Source organism: Globicephala melas, chromosome 9 (genome assembly GCF_963455315.2).
Source record: "Globicephala melas chromosome 9, mGloMel1.2, whole genome shotgun sequence".
Classification (NCBI taxonomy): Eukaryota; Metazoa; Chordata; class Mammalia; order Artiodactyla; family Delphinidae; genus Globicephala; species Globicephala melas.
Genome location: NC_083322.1, coordinates 93,011,761 through 93,037,616, shown reverse-complemented (window position 1 = coordinate 93,037,616; position 25,856 = coordinate 93,011,761). Strand labels below are relative to the sequence as shown.

The 25,856-nt window shown below is 40.2% G+C and overlaps 1 protein-coding gene across 7 annotated transcripts in view; it reads right to left on the bottom strand.

Moving 5' to 3' along the window:
* Positions 1-25,856, bottom strand: part of SUGCT (succinyl-CoA:glutarate-CoA transferase) — a 775,307-nt gene that overhangs the window by 172,484 nt on the left and 576,967 nt on the right. The window lies entirely within an intron of this gene.

Sequence of the window (25,856 nt, the reverse complement as noted above, 5' to 3'; positions counted from 1 at the left end):
AAGAGTTGACCTAGGAAGTGAGCACCCCTCTGGGAGCGATTTGATTGGTTAATAGTAGTTCTGAGCCCCATATGTGAATCTTTATGACCGCACAGCTTCAGGAATGAATTACTTGACCTCAACTTTCTCCATAGGGGTGCACACCTTAATTTTCCACACTAATTTTCAAATGGAATTACAAAAACACTTTACTTATCTAGAGGTCAACTATTCTACAAACTTAACTACCTGGAACACAGACAAAAAGCAAGGAAAAATGTCTCCGTGCAGCCAAAAGTGATGTCATAAAAACCCACAGATTTTCCCCATCATAGTTTCATTTACCTGGATTTTATTTACAGTTCTGATCACTATACTGAAGTTGTTTTTGAACCTGCAGCAGATAGGAAGAAACAACTCATAAGGGCAAAAGACGGACTGTTTGAAGCATTTAAGTAAGAACAATATGCTAATTTTAAAAAGCACTAATTTAAGATTATAGCAAAAGGACAAACAACCGCATATGCCTCCTAAGTCTATGAAGACATCACTTATTTAAAACATAATAATTAGCATTCTTAATGATTATAAAAACAGAAAACTTTTCATTTTATTCAAACCACATTAATTAAGAAAGCCAACCAAGCATTTAAGTCATTTTATAAAATTTCATTGAATAAGAAAAACACTTCAAAAGGATTATCAAAAAGGATAAGCTCTGGTGATTTATCTATCGTCCATCGATTGATAAATCAATACAGGATATTCACCTCTGTACAATAACTCATTCCCTCGGGGGGAAAAAAAAAGATTTTTAAAGGCCAAAAGCTAAATTAATTACAGTAGATCAAATTACTGAATTTGGAAAAAGCATATCTATCCAGTGCTGGATGATCTAATAGTAATTTAAAGAAATGTTTTTTTGTGAACTCAAACATGGAAATCTTTTTTTTAAACCAGAAGCACGTTTTCCTCCAAAGAATAAAAGCTTTTATCTACAAACCACAGGAACTTGAAACAATCTGCAAGGCTTGAGTATGGGCTAATACTCAGCAGGTGGTAACAGGAAAATCCGAACCACAGCCAGAAACTGAGCTTTCAGGAAGAGTAAGTTGCCCTCTTTCCTAGTCTTACATGCTTTTGGTGTGGAAAGGGAGGAAGAAGGGAGAAGTGAGGGACGTACATCCTGCTGAGGATGGAGAAGCAGGCTATGTACGGCCGACTCCAGGGAGGGAAAGGGGCACTACTAATGATCATGCTGAGACAACAGGCGTACATTGAGACAGTCCCAGGCAAACTAGAACATATGGTCACCCTAATTTTAAGGAGCAAGTTGAAAAATACTCTAATTAACTGTACTCTAACAATTCTTGAGGTAGAGGATCGTGGAGACATATGAACAGGTAATTCACAAAAGAATTCCATAGAATATCCTAAAATATGGTCTCCCAGATTCTTATGGTCATTCAGTCATTCCCTCAGTTAACCTCAGTTGATAGCTACTGTAACACATTACCATTTTAAATAAAATCTCTCTTCCCTATTAGATTACAATTTTTTTTTTTTAAGATGTTGGGGGTAGGAGTTTATTTATTTATTTTTGCTGTGTTGGGTCTTCATTTCTGTGCAAGGGCTTTCTCTAGTTGTGGCAAGTGGGGGCCACTCTTCATCGCGGTGCGCGGGCCTCTCACTATTACGGCCTCTTTTGTTGCAGAGCACAGGCTCCAGACCCGCAGGCTCAGTAGTTGTGGCTCATGGGCCCAGTTGCTCCGCGGCATGTGGGATCCTCCCGTGTCCCCTGCATTGGCAGGCAGATTCTCAACCACTGCGCCACCAGGGAAGCCCAAGATTACAAGTTTTTAAGAGCAAGTATCATGTCTTTTTTTTTTTTTATTACATTGACTTTCAAGTCTGGTGTATTTTATTTCTTCAGTAGATGATAAATATCTGTTAATGATCAAAAGAGTATCCTTAAGGAAAATGAAGACCTGTATACCGAGAACAATAATGACACTTCTACTGTCCCATCTAATCTTAATCTTACTAGGGTCAAACTAGTTGTTTGAACTGAAAGAGTCCTATAGGATTCTAGATTTCTCCAGACCATAGTACCTTTCTAGTATTTATGATCTCATGACACTGTTAAAGCACATGTCAGAAAAGAGGGATATCAGAAGAAAGATCGCTAGAAACAAAATTATGCATTTTTATCACTCAACAGATTTTTACTCAATAAATTTATTAGTCTACCTCTTAACTGGATAGTGTTACAGTTACCTACATAATTTGGTTACATTAATACAGATTAGGGTCCACATGCAATCTGCTGCATTTTAATGGATTAAACTGACATAAACTTCCCTTGATCACATTTTTTTCTAAACTATCTTTACAGGGAAAAGTGAGGTGGGAATGTAAAGGAAATCTAAGTACAGTATCACCACCCCCTTCTCCATGGGGGATAAGTTCCAAGACCCCCAATGGATGCCTCAAACCTCAGACAGTACCAAACCCTATGTATACTGTTTTTTCCCTATACATACATACCTATGATAAAGTTTAATTTATAAATTGGGCACAATAAGAGATTAACAATAATAATAGGGCTTCCCTGGTGGCGCAGTGGTTGAGAATCCGCCTGCCAAGGCGGAGGACATGGGTTGGAGCCCTGATCCAGGAGGATCCCACATGCCGCAGAGGAACTGAGCTTGTGCGCTGCAACTGCTGAGCCTGTGCTCTGGAGCCCGTGAGCCACAACTGCTGAACCTGAGTGCCACGGCTGCCGAGGCCCGCATGTCTGGAGCCCGTGCTCCACAGCAGGAGAGGCCGCTGCGGTGAAAGATCCCCAGTTGCTGCAACTAGAGAAAGGCCCACGCGTGGCAATGAAGACCCAACGCAGCCAAAAATAAAATAGATAATAAATAAATTTTTTAAAAATTCACACTTAAAAAAATCCAATAATGATAAAATAGAACGATTATAACAACATACTCTAATAAAAGTTATGCAAAAGTAGTCTCTCTCAAAACATCTTATTGTACAAATTTAATCCCTTTTCTACCTTAATTGTGGCCATAACTTTTGCAGTTTGAGGTGTGACAGAAAAACTAGCAGGAATTTTTTTCCTGCACAATTTCATGAATAAAAGATTCGTTCTTACTGTAGATCTTAGCAACCTCAAAGAACCTTTTTTTTTCTTATTAATTCGAGAACTTTGAACTTTTCACTTAAAGGAAGCACTTTAGGCTTTCTCTTAGGCATATCCGAATTGTCAGCATCACACGCTTGTGCTTTGGGGCCGTTATTAAGTAAACTAAGGGTCACTTGAACAAAAGCACTGCAATACGAGGACAGTGGATCTGATAACCAAGACGCTACCAAGTATGGAGCAGGATACGCTGGCCAAAGGGGTGAGTCATGTCCCGGGCAGGATGAAGCAGGATGGCACGAGATTTCATCACTCTACTCATAGACTAGCACTCCGTTTAAAACGTATCAATTGTGCAGGGAACTCCCTGGCAGTTCAGTGGTTAAGACTCCATGCTTCCACTGCAGGGGGCACGGGTTCGACCCCAGGTCAGGGAACTAAGATCCCACATGCTGCACGGTGCAGCCAAAAAACAACCAAAAAAAGTATGAATTATTTATTTCTAGAATTTTTCATTTAATATTTATTGACTTCGGTTGACTGCGGGTAACTGAAACTGTGGAAAGTGAAACAGATAAGGGGGTACTACTGTATGTCTTGTCATATGCAGAATTCTAACTTTTAGAACCATAAAATACACACATACACACACACGGCTGCACTGGCTACATGTTTGGATGTACACTCTTAAATAATTTCCTAGGAATGGCTGCAAAACTATTTTAAGAGCATAAATTACAGTACAGCTTAAATTAAAGTATCTCCTCAAATCTCAAAATTTCTGGGATGCTGCCATCTGAAACTCTGGGGTTAATCTATTCATTCACTCAATATAAATAAATTTTTATAGCTACTTTGCTAGGTAATACAGTGACAAAAACCGAGTTCCTGCCTCAAATTGTTCACATTCCCATGTAACAGACAGCCAAGGTAATAAAGGCATTTGACACAGGTAAAGTATTCACAGGATGTATGGGAGCACAGAGCAGGGACAACTAACACAGTTGGGGTAAGGAACATCTTCTCAGAACAGGAACCACATAATCTGAGTTTTAAGTGATAGTGTGACAGATAATGGTTCGTTGTCAATTAATATCCCTTTCTTTCCTCCACAGAAATAGAGCATCTGGTTTTTAGTATGGTCGATGCCATCCCTCACCCCAAGATAAAAACTACATTACCCAGCCTCTTTCCAAGTGACTAAGTACTTGTTAATGTATGTGAGTAGAGGTATAATTTGATAGCTTTCAGGAACCTTCCCCCAGAAGACAGCTGGAATGTGCTCCTTTTCCTCTTTGTGCTTTCCTCCATCTTTCTGACTGGAATATAGATGTGATGGCTGGAGCTCTAAACACTATCTTGTACTATGAAGACTAAGACATACTCTAGGGGAGGCAGAGCAATGAGCTGGAAGAAGCCTGATTTCTTGTGGACATCCCAGAGCTGAGATGCCACACCAATGCCAAACTGTCGTCTTCCGAATTGTCACAGGAGAGAATTAAATTTCTATTTAATAACGTTGTTATCTGGGGTCTCTGATATAGCTAAACATAATCCTGATGGAGACGAGTAGAAGTTATCTAGACAAAACAGAATATAAAAGCCATTCACTACAGAGGAAACAACACATGCAAAATAACAGAGGCAAAGTAGCATGGTGCTTTAAGGAAACTTGTGAAGTTCAGCATGACAGGGGTTCAGGAAGGAAATAGATGGGCAAGTAGCAGGCTTGATCGTCATGCTAAGACGTTTGGATTTAATTACACATGCATAGAAGTCATTCCAACACATATGTAAATTAAAAAGGAAAAAATCCATCATAAAGGAGCAACTTTACATAAGGCTCAATCTAAGAACCTATAACTGGTATTGGGGGAGGAGAGTGAGACGGCTATATTTCTTTCACTGACGTATGTATTTTGGCCTTGGCTAGCTTGCTTAGGGCTCAAATAAAATTCCAAACACAGTCTAGAGAAAGGTAGGTATATTAGTTTCCTGTTGTCACTGTAACAAACGATCTCAAAATTAGTGGCTTAAAACAACCCAAATTTATTTTCGTACATTTCTGGAGGTCAGAAGTCTGAAATGAGCCTCACCAGGGTAAAGTCAAGGTGTGGGCAGAGCTACATTCTTTCTGGAGGCTCTAGCAGAGCCTTTTTCAGCTTCTAGTGGCTGCCTACATTCCTTGGCTTGTGGCCCATTCCTTCATCTTCAAAGCACATCACTCCCACCTCTGCTTCCACCATCACATCTTCTCCTCTGCCTCCAATCCCTCCTGACTCCCTCTTATAAAATTATCCTGAGGATATTCCAGGATAATCTCCCTAACTCAAGATCCTTAACTGAATCACATCTGCAAAGTCCTTTTTGCCATATAAAGTAACATTCACACGTTCCAGGAATTAGGACATGGGCATGTTTGGGGACAACTGTTCAGCCTACTACACAGCAGGGAATCAGGCAAAAAATTCAGATTACAAAATGGAAAATTCACTCACTTTAAAAGCCATTTAGGTCAATTCTCTACTCTATACTTAAATATAACATTCCCGCTAAGTCCCCACCCACTGTCTACTTTGAACTCTACACTTACTGCCATGTTCACTATCTTTCCAGGAAATCTACACTCCCCTCTCCCCTTTTTCTTTACTGCTCCACAGGTAAAAAGTTTGTCCTTATTTTGAGCCCAATTCCCTACCCTATAACATCTCACAGTCTCAGCTCTGTCCTCCGAAGGCATATGCCTTGCTAAGTTAAACACTGTATCCGAGATGTCTAGTAAACTTGCCCAGGGCAGGACCTGAGTTCCAGGTCCTCACTCTGCTGCCTGCTCTCTCCTTACAGAACAATTTGTCACACATGCCTCCCCCGTCCAGGTACACTGTGTGGGAGTCCGACAGTGCAGGGTGCTGATGCTTGTTTGCATGCATGATCAGGCGTTTACATACAAAAGGAATGTCATAAACAGATCAGGGGTATTATGAATGTGTCGCCAGCAGCATAAACCATACTGAACGTGAAGGTGTTTGGATTGTAATATGGCAAACGCAACGTTATTTGAAAGTAAATAAACTGTAGGGCCCCGTTGTTAAGCATCCAGCATGGTCTTCACAGCAAATATTCTTTTAAAGAGCACCATTCAGTCTTGTTGAACACTTCCTAGAAATGAGGACAGAAAGATAGGGTGGTGTATGGGTTCTTTAAGACATATTCGTTGTTGGCATCTAGCTATCCAAATAAACTGAACAGATTTCTGGGTGGCTTTGCCCTCTGGTCAAAAGGTGACTCCCATAGAGTGGCCTAGGAAAGCTAAAACTTCACCTTGATATCCTGCAGAGAGATCAAGAGTCCAGGTAGCTATTAAGGACCCCGGGAAACTCCTGGGGACTGGTTCAGGGTGCAGGAAACAGCCTTGAACTCCTGCACACTGACTGCCAGGATCCCTCCAGGAGCAGTTACTGCTTCCACTGAAGCTGAGAAAGTTCTGAGAAATAGCTTGTTAAGCAGCTAGAGGCCAGCGCCTCTGAACTCTACTGAACAGAGAGGAAAACGCTCAAGATGAGCTGGAAGCAGGTTCTGGGTGATGCTCTGCTTGGCTTTCTGTCCCTTGATCCTCTTCCCCCACCTCTGCAAACTCTGGGGACTGTGCTCAGAAGATGCGGAGCTGGTCCAGTCCTCACTGCGTGCTGCACCCATCACTTGCTCGACTTTGCCCTGAAGCCAAGTCTTGCCTTTTTTTTTTTTTTTTTTTTTGCGGTACGCAGGCCTCTCACTGTTGTGGCCTCTCCCGTTGTGGAGCACAGGCTCCGGACGTGCAGGCTCAGCGGCCATGGCTCACGGGCCCAGCTGCTCCACGGCATGTGGGATCTTCCCGGACTGGAGCACAAACCCGTGTCCCCTGCATTGGCAGGCGGACTCCCAACCGCTGCGCCACCAGGGAAGCCCAAGTCTTGCCTTTTGTTCAAGTTTTGAAGAGTAGCTTCTGCCTTCTCCCCGGGAGCTTCGTTCTGTCCTTAAAACCATTCTGGCCACCTTGTCCTTCCAGAATCTGGGAAAATCGATGATTCCATCTTGCTCGTGCCTTCTTCCTTCTTATGCCAGGATTTGACTTCTGCTCCTGAGCTGCAGCCCTGTGGCTGAGGCCTTGCCAAGCAGAAGGATCTACCTGAGGTCCACTGCATACTGTTTGCTAGGGTTCTGTGATGTTCCTTGAACCTACAATCTCTGTTTGTGTGTTTTGTCAGGGCCCCTTGCCATCTCCTGGTAAATCGACACCGTATTTACCAGTTATCATGCCCCTCCTGATGGGCTGGCATTCTCTGCATTGCCCATGGACAGGCTGTCCCCTGCCATTCTGCTGGCCCACCCCAATGAATGTGTCCAGGTCCAAGTTCTTACATCACTGGGCTGCTCCATCCTGCTAGGGTGACCAACCCTGCCACTCTGCTCTGTGGTTTGATATAAGACCCAGGGATCAATGCACGATCCTTCAGATTAATGGCATTTTTCAAAATGCACCATTAAGATAGTTTTTGGAGTGCTAAGCCTTCGGAATACCATACAATTTTCTTTTATAACACACGATTATATAATTTTCTTTTATAACACATGTGGTGTGATGAACTGGGAGATTGGGATTGACATGTATACACTGATGTGTATAAAATGGATGACTAATAAGAAAAAATAAATAAATAAACATAAGACAGGTTATTTGTGAGTTAAAAAAAAACAAAACAAACAAAACACATGATTTACATTCTAGATGCACATCTTGTGTGTATGGAAGTATATAAGGAGGGTTTTTTTTTTCCAAGTAGAGGAATCAATATTATACTTTTTATTAGAAAATTCTATGAAGAGACCATCTATGTTATTAAAAAGAAAAAAGATAGGTTAATTTCTACTAATCTACTTGTTTTTAGCCTTATGGTTTAGGTGAACTTTTCTCTTTGCAAAATACAGACTTAAAGGTCTTAACTCACTGAAACATTTTCAAAAGCACCTAATAAGTAAATAAGGCAGACAGTACATATTCAAACATTTCTTACTTTAGTGGTAGAGATGTTGTATTATACAATGATCATTATTAAAATAAGGTCTCCCTTAAGTACAGACTCCAGTTTTCATGCCCACACTACTATGCCCAGTCTGTTGTCTCCAGCTAACATCACTAAATTTTCCCCAGCACAAAGTAGACCTCATATATATAATAACAACAATAACTGACATTTGTATAATACTTAAAATATTTAACACAACACTTTCAAATACGTCACATAAATACACATACACTTCAAATTGGGTATATTAGCCAGAAGTATAGGATTGGATTACTTCTATTAAAAAAATGTATATGTATATATGTATATCCGATAAAAATATGTATATCCACTAAAGTCTAAAACTGACAGATTTTCCAGACAGAGACAAATATCATAGGGTATCACTTATATGTGAAATCTAAGAAAATGATACAAATGAACTTATTTACAAAACAGAAACAGACTCACAGACATAGAAAACAAACTTATGGTTACCAAAGGGTTGGGAGGAGGGATAAATTAGGAAGTTGGGATTGACATACACACACTACTATATATAAAACAGATAATCAACAAGGAGGTACTGTATAGCACAGGAAACTCTACTTAATACTCTCTAATGACCTATATGAGAAAAGAATCTGAAAAAGAATAGATATATGTATATGTATGACTAAATCACTTTGCTGTACACCTGAAACTAACATAACATTGTAAATCAAATACACTCCAACATAAAATTTTAAAAAATTTTAAAAAGATATTTAAAAAACTGACAGATTTTCAAATAATCCAGTAGTCCTAATAGAGTGTTATAGGGGGAAAAATATGTTTCAAAGGCTTAATTCTCACTAACATATTGAGATTTACATTTTTATTAGAAAAACAAAAGTAAATTGACCTTAGGATTCGCAGGAATGTAGATTTAGGGGGAGACAAAAACCCAACAGGCATTAATACCTATAATATAAAAATATAAAACTGAATTTTGTTGTTAACACCAGGATCGGCACCAGAATTTGTCTGTGGATGGTATAGATTGCTTTTTCTACAGTTTTTGGGGTGTCATGGTTTCAACCGCCTTTTGGATTTCAACCATATATTACACTGCAAAGATACAAAGTTATAACAGAGTTCCATGTGTTTAAGTAGAAGAGTACTGAAATAAACTTGTCCCTTTTTCCCACCTCACACGGAAGTTTAAATGTTGACCTTCCCATTCATATATGTGAAGTATTTAATAAGGGTAAAGAAGAGCGGTCCAAAGAAAATACATGGCTGAAAACTTAGAGGGTGATGCTTGACATTCAGGAAAAGCACTGGAAGAGGCTGGGTTGTCAGAGCAGTTCCCTGCATATAAGAGAAGGTGCACTGGTTGACAGAAGTGAAAGATTTAGACCATTTCAGAAACTGTTCAAATATGTGTATCCACTCTATTTTTTCCCTCATGAATTCCAGTTTTTTTTCCCCCTTTATTTGCCTTGCTTTAGTCTTCTTTGTTATTACCTCCTATGCTCCTTTAAATAAAGACAATGGAAACCAATGGTAAACAGGAGTCAAATGTGCTTTTGACATTGGTTTGGAAATCTCTGATTCTAAAGTTAATTTTTCTTTTGGCTCAAATACTCAAATAGATGATAGGAAGGCCTAAAAGTAAGTTATTTTCTATTTCAGGGGAGACACACAGTTTTTGTTTTCTTTTTTAAAACATCCTGCCCCTGAAAGCATCTGTATCCAACTCTGGATCCCAGGCAGAGGGTTTGAGGGATGACTGAATGCAAAGAGCCCAAGAATCATCTTCAAGCAAAGTTTGGTTCGGTTTTGTTTTGTTTTTTTAATGAAAAGAATCCAGTGTCATAGAAAGTATCTTGGTATTTCAACTGGAATGGCTACCTTTGGTTTGGAGTTCCTATAGCTTTGGTTTAAGACCAATGTGTTTAAATGACACGTCTTTTGTTTTTTTGGACTTACTGGAAAATTTCACAATTCAAGATGTAGGAAAATAGAACAGAAAGAAAACTGTCTGTAATTCACTGCAAATGAAGGGACATTAACTAATTAAAACTCATGGATCTCAAATGTCAAATATGGAGTAAGCTGTCACTTACACTTTCTGAGGACTCAGGGACCCTACTGCTATACACAGGCAAAAGATACTGAGGAAAACTTTGGTACCATTCGGAGTATAACTTGAGCTACCATAAGCACAAAGAATAATATATCTACAAAACAGAAATAGAGCCATACATGTAGAAAACAAACTTACGGTTACCAGGGAGGAAAGGGGGGAGGGATAAATTGGGAGATTGGACCGACATCTACACACTACTATATGTAAAATAGATAACTAATAAGGACCTACTGTGTAGCACAGGGAACTCTACTTAATACTCTGTAATGACCTATACGGGAAAAGAATCTAAAAAAGAGTGGATATATGTATATGTATAACTGATTCTCTTTGCTGTACAGCAGAAACTAACACAACATTGTAAATCAACTACACTCCAATAAAAGTTTTTAAAAATAAATAAAACTGGAATAATAAGTTCTCTCCTCCGAAAGAGCACACTGCCACAACCCGTGGTCTGCTTTAAAGAGCTGGGTGAGAGTCCCAGCTGTAATCTTGCTCATGTCCAAGAAACTGACAGCTCACCTTAAACTCCAGGCCACAGAGGGAGGAAATCGGACTGGGGTTACTTCCACAGGAAGCGTTGACAGAGTAAAGGCCTTACCGGTTCAATTCAGTGAAACGGCTCCAATTAAATTTCATTTTAAAATATAATCTTCAGGATTATATTGTCTTGTTTTTAAAGTCTACTCCACCCTACTCTCTTGAATGATTCCAGAAGAATTGTTTAAGTAACTTATTTTTTTTAACCTTCCTGTCAGATCTGGTTTTTCCATCAGTCTTAATATACCGTTTATATTTTTTTTTTTAAGAAAAGAAGAAAGCATTATAAAGATAGCCAAACAAGATGATATATATCATCTCTGCTAAGGTCCTGCTATGGAACTGAATTCCTTAAGTTTGAAATGCGTTCCATGAATGTAAAAGACATAAGCAGTCAGTCCTGATGGCTAAAAAAGGCGAATGAGGTAACAGCAACACGGATGGCTGTTTGTCTCAAATGTCCTATAAATAGGAATGTGAAATTAATTTTTTTTCAATCTACATTCTCTCTATTGAAGGAAAATGCTCTTCAGTGGTAAGCTGAGGTTAGGTGTTTAAATTAAAATTTGAGTTGTCATTTCCATGCTTGTCATTTGGGAACTTCTTACTGAAGTAAAAACGATACCAAGGTGCACGTTTCCTAAATTTCCTGTAAAACTCTTGAATGCAGGATGCCACTTTGCATCTTCTAATCGGGTCTACTGGATTTATCTCCCCCTGCTGTATGTGCGCTGCAGGACAGTTGGAAAGAGGGCTTACCCGAGGCCTGCTATTGTGACAGCTGGTGGCTTTGGCATTTTCGTATAAACATGCAAGCCGAAGAGAAATTTCTCCTTTATAATTGGCCCCATTTCCCCCTTCCTGGGACATTCCACAATGCCACCAACAATGAAGTGCTCAGAAAGGAGGAATTGTTTCTGTTTATGTGAAAATCGATCTGAACTCCGCGAGGCAAGGGAAGGAATAACAAAAAGCTTCAAAGACCACAAAGAGAAGTTATAATCAAATCTGGATGCTGTTTCTGAGATCTGACAGAGCTGCTCCATACGCCCGCTCTGAATGCGCAGGGAGCTAGGACCCACTGCCTTTTCCTCTAGCCCTGCCTGCTTCGTTCCCTGCATCGCCCTGGCCAAGCTGCTTGGGGAAGCCGAGCCATGGCCCTGCCTGGGTTAAGCGCGGGTAATGCTCTTAGCGACCACCCAACTCTCAATCACAAGCGAAGCGCCTCACACGCTAAGCCGCTGGTCGCCAGCTTATAAAAGCGATGACCAAAGAGGCCTTCAGAAGGCAGCAAGAGGACATGGATGTTTCAGTCACTCGGAATTGAATGCAAACTCACCGCCACTTACTGGTCGTGTGACCTCGGTCAGGTTAGGTGATTTCTCCGAGGCTCAGTTTGCTCATCTGTAAAATGGGGATGCTAGCGTCTCTCTCAGAGTGTCCATAGGAAGATCAGCATCTATATAGGTAAAGCACCTAATGCAGAGTCACAAAGAGTTCGCTAGTTCCATCAAGCGCTCTTGATGGTAACTATCCTTACTACGTTTCCCATCATAAGCTATATCTCCACACACGGTGTAACAGAATGCACAGATTTTCTATGATTCTTACCAGCCAGGATATTACTATAATTCAGCTTAAGGGAAAACACATGTAGAGGCTTGAAGCAATCCTAAGTGTTGTTACCACCTCACAACATCCTGGAGCAAATTAAATATTGTGCTCTATTCTTCAATGTCTGCCCCTAAGAAACATGAAATGTATGCATCCTTTTTAAAGGAAAAGAAAAAAGATTGACACCAGGATATAAGAAAGAAAAGTTTCATCTGAATCTTTATCCAAATAACTCCACTGACTTCCGCTGTGATGGCAGTCGAATCACCCTTACGGGTAAATACTGTTTCCCTGATAGGCTTCAATTCAAGCTTCCCTTTTGGTGCTTAAAGCCCATTTCTTCTCATCTGCCACATTAGGCAATTAATTGGGTCTTTATAGGCAGCTATCATACACCCCACTGTCATCGCTACTCAGTCATACATCTTAAATTCTCCACATCTTGCTACTTAAACCCTACCCCTTAATCACCTCATCATCTTTGTCACATTTAAAAAATTTCCTTCCACTTAATCAACTCCATTTTCTAAGCTAGAGTACGAACAATTGTGCAGGATTCTACTAAAGCAGCTTTCCTGAGGCTCAATGAAGAGGAAGCATTTTCTTCTTAAGTGATTTCTTTAGATCCCAGGATAGTTTTTGCTTCTAGTGCAAGAGCATCACCATGTGAGCTGTTCCTGATCTGCACTTCGGTGTTGCCCTCAAACCATTTCCATTTTTAATGCCTTTGAACAAGGCTCTCACGGGTGGAGGCTGCACCAGCTTGAAGTAAAGGTGCCCCACTCCCACTCCAGCCACTCAGCCACCCAGACAACCCCGTGGCCGTGCTCCTGGCTGACCCTCTCCTGCCCGGTGTTCGTGGGTGTTCAGCCCTCACAGGAGAAAGAAACCTCTCCTGACATTCTTCAGGACCTTGGTCCCTCGAGCTAAGAAACAAGAAAAACTTCTGATCCTCAGAAGATGGGCAGCTTTCTATTTTGACTTCCCTCCCCTTTTGTTAGTGTCAACTAGCCAATTTCTCCAGTGAATGACCATTACAACCTGTTCCATGTGGCTCCAAGGGACACACGTGCTCAGTGGAGTGACCCACAAAATGCTTTTCCATGGGATCTGAGTAAGAGCTCTGGAAAGAAAAGGGCACCACTGTCAAATAACTTCAGGAAACATGACATCTCCCTCTTGGAGACTCAAAGCTGTCTTAGAACGTTCATGGATCTGAGAAATGCCAAGGTAGAGAAAATCCATGGACCTTTGTTTAAGGCAGTTTCCCAAAGGTGTTGGACAAGAGAGTCATTTCTTGGTGAGACAGCTGTGAGGACGTCAAGAAGCTGTAGGGTGTGCAGAGTGTATTTTGGAAATGCTGCACCGTTCTGCGGTCTTGCTCTCATTCCCCCTAAACAAGCTGTTACATTCTCATCTGCAGTCTCTGAATCATTTTCACCTGCACGATCTGTCTAGCACAGTGCTGTCTCTGGAGGATGCTCTCACACCGCTGTGGTCTCCACTGACGCTGTGTACAACACATTTATCCAAGAGTTTCAAAGCTGGTTTGGCCCTACACACATACCTGGCAGCGACGGTCCAGGGTTCCCCGGTCCCCACTGCATTTCATTTGATTGGTCACTGTCAAACGCCCCATTAGACGAGCTCCTTGTCAGTCAGCACTTGGCACAGAGTAGATAAATGTTCAATGAAAGAATGATTTGTTTTACTGTATTTCTTAGAGAAATATGCATGATTATTTCAATGTCCCATGTTTGAAAAGTAACTAATAATGTGGCTAGTTTTATTTCCCCCCAAGAGCTGTGGCTACCGTAGACACTGCTGAGAGTTTATTATCTACAACGTGCTTCCACTTACTCCTACGTGCTGGGTCCTTGGCATGAATTGTTATTTAATTATCGTAATTATCTTAAGTGTTTGATCTTCATATTGCAGAGAAGACAGATGTCACTGAGACAGGTCAGGAAGGCTGATCAGGAAGGCCTAGTATCGCCAACCATTTCTGGCAGAGCTGAGTTTGTACTCAGGTCTCCCTGACGGAGCCTAAAGGCACTCCTCTCTACACCACACATATACGCCCCGTGCACATGGGAAAACAGCATAGAAGTTAGCTGATTTTTTCTAGTAATCATATATTTTATTGCGGTAATATATATAACACAAAATTTATCATTTCAACCTTTTTTCATGTGTGCAATTCAGTGGTATTAAGCACATTCACACTGTTGTGCGACCATCACCACCATCCATCTCCAGAACTTTTCCATCTTCCCCAACTGAGACTTCTCACCCATTAAACCCTAACTCTCCATTCATCCCCCACCCAGACCTGTGGAACCACCCTTCTACTTTCTGTCTCTATGAATTTAACTACTCTAGGTCCCTCATATAAGTGGAATCATACAGAATTTGTCACTAATATATATATATCTTTTGGCAGCACCATGTGGCAGCACCATGTGGCTTAGTTTCCCAGCCAGGGATCAAACCCGTGCCCACTGCAGTGGAAGCACTGAGTCTTATCTACTGGACCGCCAGGGAAGTCCCTAACTTTTAAATTCCTGCTCTGAGGGGTGGGATAGGGAGGGTGGGAGGGAGGGAGACGCAAGAGGGAAGACATATGGGAACATATGTTTATGTATGACTGATTCACTTTGTTATAAAGCAGAAACTAACACACCATTGTAAAGCAATTATACCCCAATAACGATGTTAAAAAAAATAAAAAAATAAATTCCTGCTCTGGCCATAGTATCAACCACTTACTTGGAAAAAATATCACTGTAACGTTCTTGTACCAGCACAACACTGTTTGCAGGTTAATTAAAGTTCCTTGAAGGGAACTGGCTTTAACTTGAAAATAAAACCAGCCCCCAGTGAGCAGGAAGAAATTTGCCCACATAGTACCAGTGCCACAGAAAGGTCACTGCAAAGATGAGAAATCTGGGTAAGTCAGCGTGGCAGCTTAACATCACGGGTCTTTTGATGATTGAAACCTGCATATATGTCCCAAATATTTCCACCCCCCCCCTTCAAACTGCTTTTCTGTTAATGTGTGAAAACAGCACAACTTGAGGGAAATGTAATCCACATGTTTTGGTGCATTTACACTTATATGCTCTTGAGAATATCGAAATGGCCTAACAATATATTTTCTGATGGCTTTTTTTTTTCATAAAAACACAATAATAGACTAAAAACCAAACTTAATCCCCAAAGGACGGAGGCTCAAAGTTTAAATTCTTGAATTTTAACATTCTTAAATAAATTTCCAAGCTCCTCTTTCAATGAAACATTTAAAATATGTTAATCAGCCTTTAGACTAGAGACTAAAGGTGTAAGATAAAAAACTCAATAACTGGCTCAACCTTCCTTTTGGGCTCAACTTTAGGAGACGGTAGGAAATAGGAAAAAGAGGACACATTTCAGAGATACTCAGATCTGGGTTCCCATTGGTGCTGCAACACTTAGCAAGTCTCAATTTTCTCAACTGTAAAATGGACGTAATAATGTATGGCTTACTGAATTTTCCTAGAGGTTAAACAAATCATATGCATAAAGGGCTCAGAGAGAGCGAGAGCGAGAGCGAGAGAGTGAGAGAGCGAGAGAGCGAGAGCGAGCGAGCGAGAGAGAGAGAGAGAGAGAGAGAGAGAGAGAGAACTACTCAACAGATGTTCACTTACATTCCCTTGTTTCAAATTTGAATGTTCCAAGGCAATGAAGCTATTAAAATCTATTCACAAAATACCTTATATGCAGTACTGTAAATTACATTTTTCCTTTAAACTGAAAGAATGCAAAAATCAATGTCATCAAAGCAAGACAAGGCACTAAAAGGTGAAATCAGTTACTTAAGTTCACGTATCAACTTGAAGGCCCAGCAACCAAGAGAATGCAGTTTATGAAGAGTTTATGGGAGGTAAACTGTTGAGGATATTCTGTAAGTCTATGTGGGGTAGTAGTTCTCTAGCTTTTTGTGGCTGCAGCATCTTGTTGATGCTTTTATCTCACTATACTCTCTTCTGAAATCCCCCAAATGTCTTGTACTACCTTATTTTTCATTTTTAATCTAATTAAAATCAGGTTTTCTCTTAATTGCTTGAAAAGCATATGGCTTCTTGCAATAAGCTGGAGTATAGGGTTCATTGGGACACTTTCAACAGACACAGGGTTCTGAGTAGTTTTGACTAATGGGTCACCCACCCTGAGAGTCACATGGCCACCATGACTTACATGATGCTCTGATGAAGGACAAGTTGGGAAGCATTTCAAGGCCCCTCATCCCTCCCCCTCTAGGCAGTGTCCTAATCTTACGCAAAGGATGAGCCCAGGGACACGGTGACTGCTAATGCCATACCAGATAAAGATATGACTATAGGGGGATACGGTCCCAAAAAAGTCGGTACACAGCTAACACAGAGAAGACAGCATTCACTCCTGCTGAAAAGGAGATAAGCAATGAATTTCAAGACCCAGCTCAATGCCAAATAAATCCTTAAGGTTTGGAGGTGATGGCATAAGGGGGATATTGCACATGACCCCTTGGTTAGGTTAAAATATCTGAAGGTTCTTATTTAACCCTTTTACTACCATTTCTTCACCTCCACCAACACTTATTAATATTTACAGTACAGTGTGTGCCTCGTCAAAATTAAACTATAATCCTTTGATATAAGAAGATAGCTAACTCTACTGATATTTTCTCTGGCTAAGTCTTCTTAACAGGAGTAAATCTTGACATCTTACGGAACCATACTTAAAGAAAACAATTTTCCCCTGGGATGCAGCTCACTTGTCATCTCTTCATGGACCACAGAGTCCCTACCTGGCAATGCTGGAGGACAGCAAAGCCATTCCTCCCTCAGAGAGGACTAAAATGACCCCTTCTCCAACCCTAAATAAACCCGGCAATGAGGTCAAGCAACTCCTCCCGGCTGAAGCCCACTTGGAGGCAAAGTTAATGTCACTTCCTAATTATCCAAGTTAATTCCACAACACGGAAGTCCAAACTGGAAGATAATTTCAAGCCTTTTGTATTTAGCTATTACATAGTATCCGATTCTACTTCTCCAGCCAGTTCACGTGCCTAATTACATTTAATTAATTTATTCTTTAAAGATCTAGCATAAAGTCAGTATTTAAATTAGATCCAGAAAAAGACTTCTCTGGGTACCCAATGAAAGCCGGCAGCAGCAAATACAGCAAGGACTCAAGAATTGATCCCAGAAAATGTCTGATCCACCTTTTAAGACAAAAATGACAAGAAATGCTTTACCATCATTGAGACTTCCACTCTTCCAGTGCTTCCTGTGGCTTTTTATTTTTGTTTTTATTTTGCTTTGATTTCTATATTTGGGGTGGTCTACTCAGATGATGTCAAATACACCTCTAACCTCAGGGGTCATTCTGCATAGTGATACTTGAGAAAACACCCCGAACAATGTAGAAGTCCAATTAAGTATGCACCCCGGAAAATTCTTTAGCCATATTTAGAAATATGAATTTCTAATAGTGAAAACAACTCTGCACCCCAGAACTTCACTGATAACTCAGGACTGATTTGGAACATGAGTTTCTGGCCTTTTGGACAGATGCACTTATCTTAGCGCCTCGGTTGATGAAGATGGTTGAAGAGGAACAACTGAGATCTTGGCCACCTTCCCAGTCCCGAGTAACAGGAACGTGAATTCCCTGAGCGTGAAAGCCCAGCTCTCACTGAATATTTCTTCCTCATGGCACAGATAAGCATCGTTGATGGAGATCCCTAAGTCATATCAGCGATGGTAACTTGCCTCTTAGGGCTTCTCCAGTTCCTGATGGAAAGACATTCCTGGGGATGTTATTCCCTCCTCCTGTTTCCTCCCTGCTCTCCTAGGAAGGAAAGTCACTCTGGCTATTCATTTCTCACTGAACGGTAACAATGTCTACGACCCCGCCTCATGGGAACGGGATTTCCAAGGAAGGCTGCAGGCACTCTGTCAAATCACCTGAGAATATGCTGATTTATTTAACTCTCAGGGCATTGCCGTGGGTTAAGGGTTTAATCAAGTTAAAAATAATTGAGGACTTTGGGAAGTACCATGGCTAGTCTATTTGAAAATCCACTTCCCTGCCAGCTCTCTCTCATTCTGTTGACAGACTACAGACCCTTCTTTTCATCTCTTTCCTCTTTCTTACCGCTTAGCCTGGTCCCTGAAGGAGTATGCTCTTTCTAGAACATAGATTATGCACTATACACAATGTGAAAACTTTGCACACTCTTCCTGTTGTCATCTGAAAGATTTTTCTACCTGGAAGGAATAACTTATCTCACCTTTCACTCTCAGATTGGTTTCACTTAGAATTCCTTATGAGAACCAACATATTTAAACTTTACAGAGGAAGACAAGCTGAAACTTTTGTGCCTCTTTAATTTGTCTTTTTCCCTAGTAAGATTTGTGACAGCTTTCCCCATTGCTGTTATCCATTATTGAAGTTTAACTAAACTTTGAGGATCTGTGATTTCAGGAGCATCATCTAATTTTCTATGTAAAGGGGAAAAAAAGCTAAAAGTAACAGGGAAAGCTGAAGGCATGTATAGCACAGAGAGGAAGATCTGCAACCATGCCAGAGACTAGGTGGTGACTCCGTCTAGTATATGTACTTCAAACTGGAAACAAACTAAGAAGTAAAACAGATCTCTTTCAGATAGCTTCCACAGGTAGTCAATCTGTTCATAAAAAAATGCATACTGCTTTAAATTGTCACAAATCATCTTTTCAGTTATTTTTCATCTAGTAGCTTTTTTATCCTAATCACCATCCAGAAAACGTCTGTTAGGTACTTCCTTGGTACAGAGGGTGCTGGTTAGAGTTTAAATGACAGCATCTTTGCCCTGCAGGAGCTTTACAAAAGAAAGGTGTCTTAGATCATCACTTATAAAAAGTCTTGCAAAACATCTGGAAATACAGTATGTTAGATAATCAAATAAAGAAGTACATTCAGCTTCTTAGAAAGTCACTATAAAAATCCAAATGTCAATATTCGAATACTTTGGTTTGAGCTACATTAATTCATAGTGGTGACTGTTCTTCCTGTATCCAACGCTCACTAGCTAAAATTTGTTGCAGGTTCCAAATATTAAAATACTGTGGGGGAAAACTTAAGAAAAGTTTTATTTAAAAGAACTTAGAGCTGCTTTCTGAAAACACAGATCAAGGGACCAGCAGGCAAGGGTAATTCAATTGAAAATCATTTTGCACGATAGAAGACGGCTTCCCTCTCACAGCCCTGACACACTCACCACTCAAATACTTCCCAGAAGTGCTGCTGGAATCAAATGACCACCGTGCACATTTACGGGGAGGTATTGGTAAAAGGTTATGGTGAGAAACTAGAGGTATGCATCAAACTCTATTTCGGTGACATCCTTTGAAGTTTGGAACTCAGCACCAAGGCTGTTCTGGCATCTACACAGTACCCGGAAGGACAACGTGTTCCTTTCTGGCTAAAAGGCCAATAGCCAGCGGTATTATAAGAAGATGCAACTAGTGAATGGCTCAGTGGAAAGTGGCAGTCTTTGGAATGTGATAACTAGTGTAAGATCTTCCCACTAAAATCACAAATAACGTGATGTTTATATGATGGCCCATCTCTTATTGAGGAAATGTGGTATGACCTGTAATGACCTTCTTCACCTCCGTAATTAACAAATGAGAATTTTATCAATTTCACAGTTTAAAATTCAGGACATTAGAAGTTTTATAAAAATTTTCAATGGAGTTAGAAGCATTTTAGAAATTACACCTAAAAGCAGTCAGTGAGAACACCTGCCAAACCACGTTTGAGATTCCTCCCAATTTCCTCCTCTGGGTCCCACTTCATCCCCAGAGAGTAGAGACCTGAGACCTCAGCATAGATCTCCTTTACATTTTGATCTGTTTGTAATGTGACCATTAGCTCTATCTGAGGTCTTATTCTCCTGGCCTCTGGCTACCTCTCCAGGGTCATCTCCATTCCTGCCCTTTCTCAGCTCCTCCAGCACCACGCTCAGCACCTCCCCGTCCCTCCCTCAGCCCACACCAGTTTGGCCCAGCTGACAACTGGTCGTAGGTCACGTGTCTGCTTACATTTCATTCTCAGGGACACCTTTGCTGATCCCACGCTCTAGGTGAGGCCTCCCTCATCTGCGCTTTCAGGCCATCCTGCTGTTGCCTCTGGTTCTCCACGGAAACGCCCATCTCACTTTTCTGAATTTATTATTCAGAATAACAAAAAAATTTCCTGGCAAACTGTAAGCTCCATGAGTGACTGGGCCCGGCCTGGGTACAGCCCTAACACCAGAGCTTCATATAACGTATGGGACACGGTAGGTTTAGTGAGTTAAGTTGTGTGTGTGAGTGTGGGTGTGTTTAAGGTTTTAGCACTCAACCAGGTTACCTTAGTTAATTATGAGCAAATTAGTAGACTGTGCCCACTGTGCTGACACTTCTGTCACTAAACGAATGGTGAGCTAAAACTACTGACTGACTACTCCACTCACCAGGGACTCACAGAACACCAGATTACTTAAGCTGGGCAAAGAGATATGATGCATCTTCTCATTTATACTCCAATTAATAACTAGTTTTCTTTGTATCTTTCTACCTTTAACTGGAAAATAGGATTTAAAGGTCGAATGAGAGAGGAGTTTAATAAACAAGAATGAAAGAATGATAGTATTAGCAGAACTACATTTCATATTTAGAGATAATTCATGACTGTTAACTAGTTTGCATGTTTTAACTATGACACGTATATATATATATAGACAAATGAAATTTCTGTCTTAACTGTTTACTAGAGATTGGAGGTGGTGGGAAACGATACGCAAAGGGAGCATGTTACAATAGATATAAATTAATAAAGGAGATCGTCTGGACTATACTACTTCATTTATTATTTTAATATTGGTAATGGTTACAAATATTGGAACAATGTATTAAGTGCTGACAATAATTATTTAAGTAGCAGAAAGAAATTCTGAAGAGGTAAATAATTTCCCGTTCCTGTTCAAAGTGTCTTCAACATTGGTGGACGAGCACCTTTAAGGTTTTAATCAATGAGCACTCGCCTATACAGGAATTCTAATGTGAGAATCTGAGGGGCTGCTGTGGATCTACACATCTCTAAAAAAGGTGCCATGAACTCTGTTCTCCAGGAGACAAATTTCTCATAATGACTAAGATGGAAAATCCTTCAGGCAAATTAGTGCGACATGTAGAAAATTCAATACTGTTCACAAGAGATTCATTAATAACAAAGGTAATATAAATAAGTAGTTTTAATTATGATTTTCACTGTAAATGTAAAGATGCAGACATATATGTAAATCAGCAGAACTACATTTAATGAATCCCAAAATGTGTGTCCACTGGCTAACTAGAAAACAGTGCAGCATAAACACCACTTTTAACTACACCCACCTGCCCTGTTTTGGCAGATTCGCCTCACTGAGGCATTGTGGGAGAATCTGAGTTATTTCTACAGCATTCATGAGGTTCCCAATGAGGACATTCCTTACAAAAAAAGGCGGAACTATCATCCGTAAATAATATCAATGAAGAGGACAAACCACGGGAAAATTTTAAATTATTTACTGATAAATTCTCTTTGCATTTAATATCTCATCCTGTCTGAGTGGTCTCTTACTGGGATACACTGAACTAGGAGATACAATAGCAACTTCTTATCTTATGTCTATGAGCAGAATTGTCTCTCCCCTTCATGGGGAGTCCGGGTGTGCTGCCCTCTACAGACACTCAGATACTAATTCCAAAAATAATCTAAACACATCCATTTCATCTCAAATCTGAGACTTCCTTTGTTGGTAATTCTATAGAGAGAATATAAGGTCAGTCAGTAAGATAGATATACCAAAAAGATGCCTAAGCCCTATAAAAATTAAACAAACAAAAACAAAAATTTCCAAAAGAAGATTAAAAAGAGATTGCTGTAGACCTGAGAATTATATTGTAGTAAATTGAATTTTGGGCCCTAGTTATTTACCCCTCCCCCTGCCCATGCCTTCACCATGTAACTTTACAGTTTCTCTTAAAAAGAGAGATATATTTTCCCCAACCCCATATAGCCTAACACTTGCTTTGGCCAATGAGTTGTGGGCAGAAGGGTCTGTTAGTTCTGCAAAAGCTCTTAAGTGGCATTGGGGTTTCTGTTTGCCTTCTTGCTCTTCTGGCATTGCCATGAGAAGAAATGAGAGGCACATGGAGCAGAACTGGGCCTAACTCACACTGGAGCCAAGTCCAGCCAGACCTGCATCTAGAAGCAAAGCCACCCAGGCAAGTCCAGCCTAGATCAGTCATCTACCATCCAATCCACATGCACGGAATAAATAAATGCTTATGCTTGAATGTTACTGAGATTTTTGTGGTTATTTGTTACACAGCATTATTGTGAGAATAGCTAACTGATACACCTACATTAAAGTGAGCAAAAGAGGTATGCATTCTCCTTAGGAGTCTGAAAAAATATTTCCTTCTTGATTGATTGTTTATTTATTTACCAAGGAAAGTCAGTAAATGCACATCTGACTGATAGAGAGTTACATCCAATGAGTTCATTCTAGGTTGGCCTCTGACTTACTTTTTTCCTTAACTATCATGCTAATAACTGTTACTAATTTTCAAATGTTTATCTTATTCTCTCATGTGTTGGGGATATCAATGTGGTATGACCTCATCTGTAAACTTGTGGAATTAAATTAGATCGGTGTTTCTTGAATTATTCTTTAGGGACCCATGGTTCCAAAGAGGTGTTTGGAGGAGTATAGCATGATGAAAGCAGGGGAAAAAAGGTAAAGAGTTGGAGTGCTAACTTATCAATTGCAAAATTCGATTTTGATCTGTTTTAGATAGTTAGACTTCATTTGAGAAATCAGTTCCACTGTTTAAAAATTAAAGTCAAAAACTACTGGACAAAATGCTTTTTAAAGTCTTCTCATACTGAAAGCACTATGATCACATTTTTTTGCTTTGACTACCCCCTTCTCTTTCTCGCTATTACCACGTCCTTAATTTCAGATGCTGACTGTAACCTGAAGTCTTGTAATAACTTCCTAACTTGACTCCCTGCTTTAAGTTACAAGTTGTGTCATTTCACTCCTCTGCTTAAAACTAGAGTAAAACTAAACCTAGTGGGGCCTTGAGGCTCTGCTTCTCTCTTCAGTCTCCATTCCTGCCCCTCTTTCTTCACTACTTATTTATTTATTATTTAATTTTTAATTTTTAATTTTTTTATCTTTATTGGAGTATAATTGCTTTATAATGTTGTGTTAGTTTCTGCTGTACAACAAACAAAGTGAATCAACTATGTGTATACATATATCCCCATATTCCCTCCCTCCTGAGCCTCCCTCCCACCCTCCTTATCCCACCCCTCTAAGGTGGTCACAAAGCATCAAGCTGATCTCCCTGTGCTATGCAACAGCTTCCCACTGTTGCATTTTACATTTTACATTTGGTAGTGTATATATGTCAATGCTACTCTCTCACCTTGTCCCAGCTTCCCCTTCCCCTCCGTGTCCTCAAGCCCGTTCTCTACATCTGCATCTTTATTCCTGCCCTGCCACTAGGTTCATCAGTACCGTTTTTTTAAATTCCATATATGTGAGTTAGCATACGATATTTGTTTTTCTCTTTCTGACGTACTTCACTCTGTATGACAGACTCTAGGCCCATCCACCTCACTACAAATAACTCAATTTCGTTCATTTTTTATGGCTGAGTAATATTCTATTGTATATATGTGCCATGTCTTCTTTATCCATTCATCTGTCTATGGACACTTAGGTTGCTTCCATGTCCTGGCTCTTGTACATAGAGCAGCAATGAACATTGGGGTACATGACTCTTTTTGAATTTTGAGAAAATTTGAATTCTCTCAGGGTATATGCCCAGTAGTGGGATTGCTGGGTCATATGGTAGTTCTATTTTTATGTTTTTAAGGAACCTCGAAACTGTTCTCCACAGTGGCTGCACTAATTTACATTCCCACCAACAGTGTAGGAGGGTTCCCTTTTCTCCACACCCTCTCCAGCATTTATTGTTTGTAGATATTTTGATGATGGCCATTCTGACCAGTGAGAGATGATACCTCATTGTGGTTTTGCATGCCTCTGAGTGATGTTGAGCATCTTTTCATGTGTTTGTTGGCCATCTGTATGTCTTCTTTGGAGAAATCTTTCCTCACTTTCCGTTCTCATTTAAAGCATACCCAGCTCTTTCCCACCTCAGAGCCTTCTCATAAGCTGGTCCCTCTGCTCGAATGCTCTTCCCCTATTCTTCAATGTCAACTTCTAACTCTCCTTCAATTCTCAGTGTCCAAGTCATCCTCTCAGAGAGGCTTTTTCTGATCAACCTAAACTATCACAGGTCCCTCTGTCCCCGTTACTCTCTACGAAGCACACTGTTCATACCCCTTCTTTGCACGTGTCATGACTTACAGTTACAGAAACATTTGTTGGTTGCTTTTACTATATGACTTTCCATTGAGTATGAGCTTCATGTGGCCAAGGGCCAAGTTGCCTGGTTTATTTTTGCATTCCCAGGACCCAGAGCCTGGCACATAGTACATACTCAATAATATAAATGAATAAATGACTTTCTTAGCTTTTATCAACATGCTTTTTTTCCACTACTTTTCTATGCCATATAGCATTTCCCTGTTAACATGTGTTCCCAGTTTCTGATATGCTTATACCTGCTCTCTCTCTTAGTTACCTCCCTTAATTCATGTATAACGTTCCTTATACTCCTGAATATCAGAACTTTCTCCTTCAATTTGCTTTATTCATCATACTTCCTTCCTCTCATTCTTTTTGTTGGCCAGTGGCCATGATCTGATCTGTTCTAGGACATTATTATCCAGCTGATCCCAAATCTTACAATTAGGTTATACCCACAATCAACTTAACAATAGCAGTTATTCAAGAAATGAGATCTGATACCTATAGAAGTAAATACTTATGTCGTTTGACAGATGTGACTGAGGGATTTGGGAAATACCCAAATTTCAAGCAAGGCGACCAGGATATAGTTTCAGGGAAACAATGACCAACGTTATATTCTAACTAATTTCCTTATTCTCTGTCAAAAGAAGAGAAAAAAAAATGTGTATGATTTGAAAATATTTGAAAATATTGATTGTGTATTGATTAGAAAATAGGGATGCGATGGACAAGAATGTGGAGTGTCTTTCTAGCAATGACCAGAGTAGAGACAGCAGATCTGAGGAACGGTAGTGTCACGATCACTAGAGAAGTGCAGTCTGTTGGGGCCAATAGGTCGATCATAAGCTCTCACTACAGTTTGGATGCTCTGAAAGTCAGGCCTGAGGTTTCTCCCTAGAAGTGAAAAAC